The sequence below is a fragment of the Pseudophryne corroboree genome, chromosome 2 (assembly GCF_028390025.1).
Source record: "Pseudophryne corroboree isolate aPseCor3 chromosome 2, aPseCor3.hap2, whole genome shotgun sequence".
NCBI lineage: Eukaryota > Metazoa > Chordata > Amphibia > Anura > Myobatrachidae > Pseudophryne > Pseudophryne corroboree.
In genome coordinates, this window is record NC_086445.1 from 693510992 (window position 1) to 693525291 (window position 14300).

Below are 14300 nucleotides of genomic sequence, written 5' to 3' on the forward strand. Positions count from 1 at the left end.
AAGACAAAAAGACCCCTAAAATTGCAGATCCAGGAACATATAAGGAATATTAAGAACAAAGTGGAAAGCCATGCAGTTTCCAGACACTTTTTATTACAACACAATTCCAATCCAGAGGACATTACATTTAAGGCTATTGAACACGTGGACCTGGGAGAGAGAGGAGGGGACCTCGCAAATAAACTTTCCAGACGAGAAATGTACTGGATATTCCAGTTACAGACCTTACATCCAGCTGGCATGAATGAAGGATACGAAATTGCACCTTTTTTTATAAGGTGTAGTACCCTTCATCCCTCTACTTTATTTATTCATTTCACGTTATATAATAAGACACTGTCTGCACTTTTATGATTAAAAATTTTTCATAATCTGGTCTTTGGTGTTATGGTGTCTGCTCAATTCGCGTACAGTCAAACCACACTGGTACGCCCAATCTCGTCTGATCTTGGAAGCTAAGCAGTGTCTGGGCCTGACCAGTACCAGGGAAGGAGACTACCTGGGAAGATCGGGTACTGTAATGATGACAGACGATGTCCAATGAATACCGACCAAATTAGCAGCACCATTATAGAATCACGTTTTTTTTTGTAGTTTTTAACAACACTAAATAACATTATTCGTATACACTAGCCTTTAGTATTGTTCTATGAATTTTTGCACTCACTTATTCTTACCTCATTTTTTTATCTGTTTTATATATACTTTTAACACAATAAATAATTCTAGTGTGTTAATAGTCACAGATCTTAATATTGAGATAAGCCCTAATTATCTGCATTTCTCTTCTAATAATTTGTGTCACTTACAGACTCACCTAATATATTGCACTAGCACTTTTTAAATAGTACACTGGCAGTAGGTAACATTCTACAAATTATAGATAATGTACCCCTTTCCTTGGTGCTTATTGAGCTGTTGCTATGGAAACCGTATTTTTAACGTAAAAATATCATTATGCTTTGATATTACCACTTGTTTTTATCATTTTATATATGTAATTCCGTTGCTATGGACACAGATATGCCTGGACCCTAGACGTGTCTGCTTATTCACTCAAAGATGGCCGCCGCAGCCTCACTGAAAAGCATGTAAAAGAATCCTACACAAAATGGACACTACCGTGGAACACAAGAGAAAGAACATCTCTCTCTGTATGTGAGCCGCTCAGAACAGCCGCGGGCGCATGGTCAAAAGGACTCGTGAAGCCGGGAACCGCTGCGGGCGCATGCGCAGACGTCATCGGAAGTGGGGCGTAAGTGCAGAGCCGCGTCCTACGTCACCGTAAGTGTGGCGGAAATGCCTTATATGAACTGTTTTTAAACCATTTTGGACGTTGAAATCAACTCGTTTTTACTAATAAGTATATAGAACCCTGTTCTCACCCCAGCTATGCTGTAAATGAGTTTTTACAATGTTGATTGTATAATCATATCACATGACCTACTATGATGTCACAACCCCTAATTAAGTACTATGGGTATAAATAGACATGCAGCTTCATTCTGTCCCTACCCCTTGAAGAAGTCTGATGAGACGAAACGCGTTGGGTTTCCTGCATTGACCCCCTATTGATTCCAAGCCAAGTCTGATTCCCTATCCTTTACAATCATTATTTTCATATGGTCTTTTATATGAAAGATTTTTTCCTGTATTTTAAACTCCTGTTTTGAACCTTTTTACTCTCATATATATTAATACTTGTTTTTATAATTTTACATCTTTTTGGCTTTTAAATTTCAAGCACATGAAACCACTGTTTTCAGCCACACTTGTCGCCGGTACCCCTATTCCCCCCTTTTCCACATCCACACCTGCCTGCAGAAAAAGCAGGAAACGTCCCAAGTCAAATTCCACAGCAGAATATTTTCTGCCCTCACACCAAGAGACATATTTCTTTCAAATACAGTGGTAATGTTTAGACGTTACCCCCTTACTGGCTTGGATCATAGTCAGGATAACTTTGTTAGGGATCCCTCTTCTGGCTAGAATCAGCCGTTCAACTTCCATGCTGTAAAACGTAGCCGTGGTAAGTCCTGATAGACGAACGGGCCCTGTTGCAGAAGATTCTCGCGCTGAGGTAGAGACCACGGATCTTTGAGGAGCATCTCCAGGAGGTCCGCGTACCAGGCTCTTCTTGGCCAGTCCGAAACAAGAATTGTTTGAATCTTTTCCCTTTTTATTCTTTTGAGAATTCTTGGGATAAGAGGAAGTGGTGGAAACACGTACACCATCTGATAGACCCATGGAGTCGTCAGAGCGTCCACCGCCACTGCCTGTGGGTCTCTTGACCTGGAACAATACCGATTGAGCTTCTTGTTGAGACGAGAGGCCATCATGTCGATGTGTAGATATCCCCACCGTGTCAAGCACCTGAACACCTCCGGGTGAAAGCCCCACTCCCCCGGTGCAGGTCGTGTCTGCTGAGGAAGTCTGCTTCCCAGTTGTCTACTCCCAGAATGAAGACCACCGACAATGCCACAGAGTTTTTTCTGCCCAGAGGAGAATTCTTGACACCTCTGACATTGCTGCTCTGCTTTTTGTTCTGCCCTGTCGGTTTATGTACGTCACTGCCGTGACATTGTCCGACTGGACCTGTATGGCCTGATCCTGAAGAGGAGGCCTGCAGAAGGGCGTTGTATATGGCCCTGAGTTTCAGAATGTTGATTGGAAGAGTGACTTCCTGACTTGACCATCTTCCTTGAAACTGCACCCCCTGGGTGACTGCTCCCCAGCCTCTGAGGCCTGCGTCCATGGTTAACAGGATCCAGTCCTGAATTCCGAACCTCTGACCCTCGATGAGGTGAGAAATCTGTAGCCACCTCAGAAGGGAGATCCTGGCTTTTGGCGACAGATGGCTCCTCTGGTGCATGTGAAGATGCGATCTGGACCATTTGTCCAACAGATCGAGCTGGAAGGGTCTTGCGTGAAACCTACCATATTGAAGTGACTCGTAAGAGGCCACCATTTTCCCCAGAAGCCGAATGCATAGATGCACCAATATCCGGGTTGGCTTCATGACACCCTGACCATCGACTGGATTACCAATGCCTTTTCCAACGGAAGGAACACTTTCTGCGACTCCATGTCCAGTATCATTCCCAGGAATGCAAGCCTCCGTGTTGGCTCTAGGTGAGATTTTGGAAGGTTCAGAATCCACCCGTGATCCTGGAGAAGTTTGGTTGAGAGGCTAATGCTGTCCAGCAACCTCTCCCTGGACGGTGCCTTTATCAGAAGATCGTCCAGGTACGGAATTATGTTCACTCCCTGCTTGCGAAGGAAAAACATTATCTCTGCCATCATGCTGGTGAATACCATTGGTGCCGTGGAGAGACCAAATGGCAGGGTCTGGAACTGGTACTGACAGTCCTGTAGTGCAAACCGTAGATAAGCCTGATGAGGCGGCCAGATCGGAATGTGAAGGTATGCATCCATGATATCCAGACACAAGACTCCATCTTCTGAGAGGTTCAGAATTGGTTGTACTGAAACATCCGGTTTCGGTACTACAAACAAGTTGGAATAGCATCCCTTGCTGTGCAGATGAGGTGGAACTGGAACAATGACTTGAGTCTGTACCAGTTTTTGGATGGCCTGCTGTAAAGTTATACTTGCCTTTTGTGAAGCTGGTAAACCAGATTTGAAAAATCTGTGAAGTGGGAGGTCTTGGAACTCCCAGGCACGAACTTGACCAGATGTGACTGAAGAATTTTAGTCGGGCTCCAACCTGACAGCCCTCCAGGCCTCGTGGTCCACCGTCATACTGAAGGCTTTGAGGAAGCAGAGCATGAGCTCTGTTCTTGAGCACCTTCAGTTGCTGGTTTGCGTGGTATACCTCTTGCACCTCTGGAAGACGTAGAAATGCCTCTGGATTTTCCCTTAAACTTGGCTGTCCGAAAAGACTGTAAATTTGAAGCTGAATAAGCTTTCCTGGCTGGGGAAGCTGCGGAAGGAAGATACATAGACTTACCTGCAGTAGCTTTGGAGATCCATTTGTCTAGTTAGTCTCCAAACAAGGCCTCTCCTGTGAATGGCAGGCCTTCCACGCCTTTCCTGGAGTCCGCATCAGTAGTCCACTGGCATAGCCACAAGCCCCTGCGCGCTGACACTGCAATAGCGGTGGGGCGTGCATTAAGCAAACCAATCTCTTTTATGGCTTCCACCATAAAGTTCGCAGAGTCCTGTATATGCTGGAGGAGTAAAATATCCCCCTAGACAAGGAATCTAACCCCTCAATTAGGTTACCTGACCATTTAGCAATGGCTTTAGTGATCCACACACATGCAATAGTGGGTCTTTGGGCCACCCCAGCAGCTGTGTACAATGATTTGAGTGTAGTCTCAATTTTACGATCAGCCGTATCTTTTAGGGATGCTGCACCAGGTACAAGCAATACAATTTTACGTGACAGCCTAGAGACTGATGCGTCCACTATCTGTTGATTTTCCCATTTTTTCCTATCCTCTAGGGGAAAAGGAAAAGATGAGAGCAACCTTTTAGATATTTGAAATTTCTTATTAGTATTAACCCACAGTTCTTCAAATTTAAAGGAATTAAATTCCTTTGACGCAGGAAAACTGACTGAGGACTTCTTTTTTACATTAAAATAAGATTCCTCACACTCCTCTGACACCTTATGAGGAATTTTCAGAACATCTGTGATAGCCTCTATTCCCTGTGACAGAGTAGCATCCCCCCCAGCCAAATCCACCTCACCCTCCTCCATGTCTGACCCATCAACGCCAAAGTCAGACTGCAGGACATGGGCCAGAGACCGTTTTTGCGGACAAATGGGAGGGGATTGAGATGCTGGTTTGGGGACGGAGTCTCTATTCATAAACTCATCCATAGTCTGTCTTAAGTATTGCATCTCTTTCTCATTGCGGGATAGCTTTGTAGAAATATTTGAGAACATTCCCTTAATGGAAGTAACCCAATCCGGTTCAACCCCGCTATTGCGGGAAGGTGCACTGCCCTGAGTACCTAGTAGTGAGCCCCCTGGTGAAGAGGAACACTCAGCTGTACAAGAAACGCACTTTGCCTGACAATGTAAATGTGACACACACACACACGAAAAGGTTAAGCACAATTAACCCACAAAGAGCCCTTCAGGGAGACAGAGTTATTTGGAGCCAGCCCCAACAGCGCCCTTATCGCCAATGCAAAGCTTAGCCGGGTCGTAGACTAAGTACCCTGATAGGCGACTTAGTACACTAAGAATCGCTCCCCCCCTGCTATGACCCCCTGGTACCGCTGAGGTAATCTGGAGTCTCTCCAGAGGAGGTGCGCGTCCCTGCCAGTCAACGTCTGTGTCCACTGCAGAGGGAAAATGGCACTGGTGAGCTGCTGGATCCTCTCATAGTGAAGGCCCCGCCCCTTCAATGGCGCACGGTCTTCCTACTTTATACTGGCTGAGATAATCTGGTACTTAAAATGGAGAGAAACCGTTTTAAGGCTATTTCTCCGGCAGGGTCAACAGGTTATCCATAGGATAACAAGGGTATATGATGAAGCGACAGCGGATTTGCACCAATCAGTCAAAGCTTTTCTGGCCTCCCAGCATGCAACGGGCCCATCCATATATCCCTGCCTCCTTGCTCAGGCAAATCAGTGTTTTGTTTGGTGCGGCAGGAGCCGGACCATGGTCAGAGGGCTGCTGGTTTTTAGCAGCCCTAAGATCTCTTATTTTATTTTTATAGTCTTACTATTTTTTTTGAGTGATCTTTCTAAACAGCTTAGAAAGAGTCGCTCCAACAACTCTCCACCGGGTCGCGACAACGCTTACCCACGAGTGCAGTGCTGTTTCGGCGGACGTCTGTGTCGGATATACTAGCAGGTCCAGCAGACATTACCAGGCTGTGGCCGGATCACGGGGAGAAGGTAAGGCATCGGTTCCACATAGAAGGGGAATACGGACACAGCCGCACTGTTTTGGGAGGAGACCACCAAATAGTCGCTGACGTGGCTGCCACCTCGGGTGCACCAGCGCTAGGCCTTAGGGATCAGAGGCTCCAGGAATAGTATGAGGCCGCGATCCCTAGGGTTGTCGTCAGCAGTGGGGAGTCAGACGCTCTCCTGGTCACCCCTCCCCCCCGGTTCATGACCAGTTTCCTCCGAGTCTCCCATCATGAAATGTTTCCAGCTTCCATCTCAGACGCTGTAGGGGATCCAGTCACAGCATAGGCAGCTGTGTGACTGATGCTTCTGTAGGTTCATGGAGCGGAAGTGTACACGAGTAGCGTCTGGATCCACTCAGCGTTCGCTAACGTATTGATCGGTCCTGGAAGCGAGTCTCCCTGTATCCCACTCTACGGAGTACGGGTTATACAGCACTAAAGTCTCTATCTAACTTTTGAGTACGAATAGTTAGAGAAGTGCATATTGCATATGAGTCTGTATACATTTACTGTTTCTTTCGCATTTGCATCTGAATACGTTAGATCTGTTTAAACATGATGCAGTAATATGTTCTCCTACATACTTAAAATGTAGTTGTAGTTGATGATGTGCTCATATTGCTTAATATACTAATGTATAACATGTGACTGACTGCTAGTGTGATTGCTGACTTTACTATACTTCAGTCAGTTTGTTTATTCCGATCCTCAATGCTGGTGCATGGGTAGGGTCGGGTTGTATATCACTTTAAGAAATTTAAAGTGATTACAGTCACAAATTGTGTAGTACACTGTGGAAGTGTTCATTATTTATGATGTCTAAGAGCGACAAAAGTGAGGAAGGTACACTCATAGCAACACTCATCATGTTTGTCTTGCAAAACTGTGTTATCCTCTCAGGATCTGGTTCAGGATGATTTATGTGCAAATTGTTCTAGCTTTCATCAGGGGTTAATGAAAAATACAAGGCAGATGGATCCACCTTCGGCTATGTTTGCACAGACTTTATCCAGTAAAGCTGAACGGATAATTCCTCCAACTCCTGTACCAGGGAAAGGTTACACTATTAACCCTTACATGCAGCTCCCCACCTATGGTGTATCAGTTCCAGCAGCAGCTTCTCAAAAGAAACAAGCTGATAAGCCGGCGGTAAGTAAATCTTCACCTTCACACACTACACATGATTCAGATGAGGACTCATCGGAAGATGAAAGCTCAATAAATTCTACTTCAGCATATGAAGAGGAGTAGGAAGGTCTCAGCTCAGTGGATATAGCAGTTAATTAAAGCGATGAAAGCCATTCTATCCATAGAGGATTCAGCAGAGCCTGTATTAAAAACCAAGGCACCTGTGTTTAAACGTCCCAAAACAGTTAAGACTGAGGCCCTCATTCAGAGTTGATCGCTCGCTAGCTACTTTTAGCAGCTGTGCAAACGCATAGTCGCCACCCATGGGGGAGTGTAGTTTCAGTTTGCAGGAGTTCGAACGCCTGTGCAGCAGAGCAGCTGCAAGCACATTTTGTGCAGAACAAGACCAGGCCTGTAGTTACTTATTCTGTGCGATGATTGCTGCGACAAATGACACGGTAATGACGTCAGATACCTGCCCAGCAAACGCCCTGCCACACCTGCGTTTTTCCAAACACTCCCAGAAAACGGCCAGTTGACACCTGGAAACTCCCACTTTCTGTCAATCTCCTTGCGATCGGCTGTGCGACTGAAAGTCGCTAGAACCTGTGCGAAACCAAAATGCTCTTTGTACCCGTACGCCACGTGTGCGCATTGCGGTGCATATACGCAGTTTTGCCATTTTTTTAACTGATAGCTATGCAGCGAACAATGGCAGCTAGCGATCAACTCGGAATGAGGGTATGAGTTTCCAGGGTCAGATCAGCTGACTGAAATTATGGAAGAGGCTTGGGCTACGCCCAATAAAATGTTTAGAATTCCTAAGAAATGGAATTCCAATTATCCTCTTCCTGCTGTTTAAAAAGGGAGGTGGCTCCTAACGTATATATGCATGTAATTCAATTACAGACTTCTTCAGTTTGCACAGATCTGGCAACAGTCTACAACAGATGCCTGGGTGCAGGAAGCAGTATCTCTAGGTTATGATTTTGCCTTCAAGAAGCACCCTCCTCAAAGGTATTTTTGTACCAGCCCGTCTCGGGTAGATACAAAGGCCAGTGCTTTGTTACAGGCAGTTCAGAAATTGCTTCACTCAGGAGTAGTCATTCCAGTTCCTCCTGCACAACGAGGACAGGGTTTTTACTCCAACCTGTTTTCAGTTCAGAAGCCAAATGGGTCTTTTCGGCCCATTCTCAAGCTCAAAGTGCTGAACAAATACATTTGGGTACCTCAGTTTCACATGGAGTTCCATCATTTTGGCCAAGGAACCAGGGGATTATATGGTATCCCTGGATATACAGGATGCTTACCTACATGTTCCTATAGCACTGTCCCATCAGTGCTCTCTCAGGTTCACTATTTTCCAACAGCATTTTCAGTTCCAGACCCTACCTTTTGGGTTAGCCACAGCTCCCAGAGTATTTACCAAGATTATGGTGGTAATATCAGTTTATCTCTGCCAGCAGGGATAAGAATTTTTCCATACCTCGACGATCTTTTAATCCTGGCACAGACGCAGGCATTTGCTCTTACATCATCTGCAACAGACATGTCTGCAGAACCACGGGTGGCTCAAACTGGGCAAAATCGTCTCCGTCACAACAGATGACTCACTTGGGGATGTACTGGATTCAGGTCTTCAGAGAGTAAGTTTACCTCTGAACAAGATATCCAAGGTCCAGGCAAGGATTCACGACTTGTTACACAGTCAAAGGGTATCCATTCACACAGCAATGCACGCGATGGGTTTGATGGTGTCAACATTTGACATGGTGGAGTATGCGCAATTCTACTTGCGGCCTCTGCAGCGTCTGATTCTCGCCAAATGGAATGGGTTGCATCAAACGATAAAAACACAGACCATGTCTCTTACGATAGAAGTAAGAAGGTCATTAGCATGGTGGCTACAAACATCTCATCTGGACAAGGGGAGACCCCTTTGGATATATTGGGAAATTCTGACGACAGACACCAGTCTCCAGGGCTGGGGAGCAGTGTCAGGAAGGTTGCGTTTTCAGGGGCAATGGACCAGGGAAGTAAGTAGCCTGCCAATATACATGGCACCGATTCAGGCAAAGAACATTCTTCAGGGAAAACCAGTCCAGATCCGCTCTGACAATGCGACGGCAGTAGCGTACCTCAACCATCAGGGAGGAACTCGCAGCCGAAAAGCGATGGAGGTAAGTCACATACTAAAGTAGGGAGAACGTCATCATCCAGCCTTGTCCGCAGTGTTCGGTCCGGGAGTCCTAAACTGGGAAGCAGACTTTCTCAGTCAACACGCCATTCAGGCAAGCAAATACTCTCTACACCCAGAGGTCTTCCAGAATCTAGTAGACAAGTGGGGGTTGCCAGAGATAGATCTCATGGCATCCCGTCTGAACAACAAAGTTCTCGCATACGGATCAAGAACAAAGGATCCCAGAGTGATCTTTGTGGATGCCCTGTCGGTGAGATGTAGGACTTTCATCTGGCTTATGTGTTTCCTCCTATCACCCAGGTTGGTGAGAAAGATAAAGCAAGGGAAAGGTGCCGTGATCCTAATAGCTCCGGCTTGGCCCAGAAGACAATGGTACACAGATCTGCAGAGGATGTCGATGGATGTTCCACTTCTGCTCCATCAACGTCCAGATCTACTGATGCAGGGTCCTTGTTATCACAGACATCTGGATCGACTGTCTTTGACGGTGTGGCTCTTGAAACCTCAATCCTGAAGTCAAGAGGATTCTCAACAGGTAATTCAAACTATGCTCAGAGCAAGGAAACCTTCCTCAGCTCACATTTATCACTGAATATGGTAAACCTATATTCATTGGTGCAGTGAACGGAAAATGGACCCTAAGGATTTCAAAGTTTCCAGGGTCTTAGCATTCCTTCAGGCAGGAATGGATAAAGGTTTGAAGGTGACTTCCTTGAGAGTGCAAGTGTCAGCATTGACTGTATGGTTTCAAAAGAAAATTGCCAATTTACAGGATGTGCAAACTTTTTTCCAAGGAATGCTGCGCATTCAACCTCCTTTTGTTCCTCCTACAGTGCCTTGGGACTTAAGTCTAGTCCTGAAAGCCCTTCAAGTTGCCCCATTTGAAACACTTAATAAAGTGGGTCTTAAATGGTTGACAGCTAAAGTTCTTTTTCTACTGGCTATGGCGTCAGCTAGAAGAGTATCCGATTTAGGGGCATTATGTCGTTCCCCATTTCGGATTTTTTATCCAGATAAAGCATTTCTCAGAACTAGATCTGGTTATCTTCCAAAAGGTGTTGTCTAAATTCCATCTTAATGAAGAATTTTAGTCCCGGCTTTCCAGGTACCTGGCCTTTCTGCGGGAGAAGCATTGCTGGACATGGTCCGTGCATTAAAGATCTACGTGGATCGTACCAGTGCCATCAGAAAGACAAATTCTCTCTCCATTCTCTACGGATTTCACAAGAGAGAGGATGGCCTGCTGATAAGCAGACACTGGCAAGATGGCTTCAGATGATGATTTCAGAAGCATATTCTCAGGCTGATCTCCCTGCTCCGGCTAATGTCCCTTCTCACTCTACTCATAAGGTAGGTCCATCATGGGCAGCACAACGTGGTGCTTCAGAACAGATATGTAAGGCAGCCACATAGTCTTCCATTAAAACATTCATTAGGCATTATGCTTTGGGAAATCCCATTGTTATCCTGTGGACCCTGCCGGAGAAATATACGTTATGGCAAGAACTTACCGTTACCAACGATATTTCCACAGGGATCCCATCCTGACGCCCCTAATTTGAGGATCCTTTTACTCACTAACCTAATCCTTTTTGTACGGGTGTGCATGTGTGTTCTTATCGCCTGATTTAGGGCTATCTATGATGCTCCTGCCTTGAGCTTTGAAATAAAACTGATTTGCCTGTGCAAGGAGGCGGGGATATATATGGACGGGCCCATTGCGTGCTGGGAGGCCGGAAAAGCTTTGACCGATTGGTGCAAATCTGCTGTCACTTCATCATATCCCATAGTTATCCTGTGGACGTAGGAGAAATACTGTTATCAATGGCAAGTTCTCACCATAACGTATATTTTTGCCAGTGTGGGTACTGTGTACAGTGTACCGAGGCTGGAGACGCATTCCGCCCCGGTTAGAAGCCGTGCGTCTCCGTACCCTCATGCCGCCATAATGGCCAGCGACCCGCTAGTTGGGACGCCGGCTTGGTACTCACTTTTCTTTCTTCTGGCTCTGCTAGGGGTGGCGGCGTGCTGCAGGAATGTACGCTTGCCATGGTGGGGCTTGCGAAGTTCCCTCAGGAGTTCAGTGTCCTGTCAGCAGGGAGCGGGACCATTAACCCTTCAAGAGGTGGGGCCATTCCCCCCCCCCCCCAAAAAAAAAAAGCCCCACAAAGCAGGCAGGCTGGTGCCAACCAGCCCTGCCTGGAAATAAACAAAATGCAGAAAACTCTTCAGGAGCTTCCATAAGCATGACCGGCTCCTCCGGGCACATTTTCTAAACTGAGTCTGGTAGAAGGGGCATAAAGGGAGGAGTCAGCCCACACTATCAAATTCTTAAAGTGCCCATAGCTCCTAGTGGAGCCATCTGTACCCCATGGTACTAAATGGAACCCCAGTATCCTCTATGACGTAAGAGAAACCTGTTTCACATATTCAGTCGAAGACTAGTCATTTCCAAGAAGATGCACACAACCAAACTTATTCAAATTTCTCCTTACAATATACATTCAATACCTATGTACCCAAGTCAGTGGTTCTCAAACTGTGTGCCGTGGCACCCTAGGGTGCCTCAGCTAATCTGCAGGGGTGCCCTGGGTTGGTGGTCCAGGACCAATTCAAATCATTCATGGTCACTGTAAAAGGTAAAACCAGTGCTGGTGGCTGCCAATCATAAAATGTGGACAAACAGTTTTCCAAGGTAAAGGGGGGTACACACTGTAGAGATGTGTACTGAGCGATCTAGCACAGACCGCTCAGAACATATCTCCCCCCCCTGCTCAGGACGGTGTGCTGAGTGGAGGGGGCACTCACTTCACACAGCAGTGAAGTGAGCGACCTGACTAGATTTGGCATGCATGCCAAATCTAGAGCCAGTGATAGCGACATGAGGGGCCGCACATCTTTGTCACCGGCACCCTACACATGGAGCAATGTGCGCTTTTGCTTAAAAATTAAGTAACATGGTAATTGAGGTTGAAAAGAGGCAAAATGCCCATCACGTTGAACCTGTTTATTGAATTAAGTTGAGTTGATTTTAATGTACCTGCAGAAGAATGTTTTAGGACTAGTTAACTACAATCACGTTACACCTGGATTAACAACTTCAATATTTTAAAATGTTGTAGCCTTAGATATCCTTTTCAATCAGAAATTCATCCAATCCCCTTTTAAATGCATTTACAGAGTCCGCCATTACCACCTTCCCTGACAAGGAATTCCAAATCCTTATTGCCCTAATAGTGAAGAACCCTTTCCTCCGTTGCGTGCGGAATTTTCTCTCCTCCAGCCTCAGCGAGTGCCCACGTGTCCTAAACAGAGTTCTTTTAATAAATAATTCCTCTGATAACTCTTTGTAGTGTCCCTTTACATATTTGAAGACATTAATAATGTCTCCTCTTGGACGCCTCTTTTCCAGCGTATACATGTTCAACCTAGTAAGCCTTTCCTCGTAATCCAGTCCCTCAAGCCCTTTAATCAATTTAGTAGCTCGCCTTTGAACCCTCTCTAGTTCACCAATATCTTTTTTTATACAGTGGTGCCCAAAACTGAACACAATATTCCAGGTGCGGTCGTACTACTGATTTGTACAGCGGCAGAATTACATCCTCGTCCCTTGTCTCAATTCCCCGTTTTATGCACACTAACTTACCTGCCTTCTTTACTTCACTTTCACATTGTATACGGTTATTAAGTTTATTATCAATGAGTACCCCAAAATCATTTTCCAAAACTGCTACCCCTAGACTTTTCCCGTAAAGTAAAAATCGCTCCATGTGTACCGCCCCTGTACGCATCTACTCTTTATTTACTATACAGTACCTAGTGATGAATAAAAAAAAGAAAAGCACCACTCTAACCTAGTACACTGCCTATATCAAACACACAACGGCTTCTACGGTTAACCAACATATCGTTAAGTGCCCTTTCCCTGTACAGCTTCCTGCCCCTAAATTGCCAGCCCCAGTCTCTATGGCTTAGTGCTCTTCACTTCACCAAATGTAATAGTAAGATATTGACTGGCCACACCCATCAATCAAGTGCACACTTTTGTTAAAATAACCACTCTATGGGCAGAATTCAATTGTTGCCGCCCCTTCCGTTGACAGCTATTCAAATGTTTCTGCCTACAGACACTTTACGCGGCTAAACCTGACTGCTATGGGCGAGATAGTGGCGATAACAAGGGACAACTGAATATCGCCCCACGATCTCCCGTAACTTCAGATGGTAGACCGGGCACGATATATCAATTGAATATCGCCCTATGTCTGGTAACAAACAAGCAAATAGTAAAAGGCGTGAATCATATTAGTAGTGTTGATATTTTGAGCACATCAACATTTTAAGCATTTCATTAGAAACTGGTCTCTTACTTACAAAACACTAAGGATCATCGCCATAAGTAGCATACAAAGCATGTCTGCTGGAGGCAGAACACCTTTAAAAGCTGTGCAGCTCAAAATTTCCTGTGCTAGGGACATCTCACTCTTTACAATTTGTTTCTCAGCCTTTTGGATAAGACCAAATGTAGATGCCTTTGTACACTGTGAGGCTTAAAAGGTGCCCCAAAGTAGGCGAAGGTCTGTCACCTGGTCCTCTGGCCAACAGGCCAGCTACTTTGAAGACCAAGGTGCTATGTGACCTTGGATCTGCCGGAGCCAGAGGTACCCAAAAAAGCACTAAAGGACTGCACTAGTAAGAAACTTAATTTTTTTTTTTTTGGTTTGTTTTACTCTGCCCCATTTTTCCTTTCGGCTTCTAGCCATAGCAAGGATATTTTTTTTTATATTCCAGGCCAAAAGTCTAGAGTCTACTTAATTTCCCTTTTTGCTGCACATCTTTTTATTTTTTTGTGGGTGTGCCACATTTTTGTGAGGTTTGGATGTAGACCCAAGTTGCGTGAGGTTCTCTCTCTAGGGAGAGCTCAATCTGTTCTCCAGGGGGAAACCTCTGCCAATTGTGGGAAGAAAGGGTTGACCCCGAGTCTTCGCAGTGGAGGGAGGCCTGAAGACCCTAAGGGGCCTTTATGCTAAAGGGGTTGGGCATTCAAGGGGTCCCCCCTGGCTCCAAAGATTTGT

The 14300-nt window shown here is 45.6% G+C and overlaps 1 pseudogene; it reads left to right on the forward strand.

The window, feature by feature from the left end:
• Nucleotides 1–405: 405 nt before the first annotated feature.
• LOC135052259 (5S ribosomal RNA) lies at nucleotides 406–524 on the forward strand (annotated as a pseudogene).
• The last annotated feature ends 13776 nt before the right edge of the window (nucleotides 525–14300 follow it).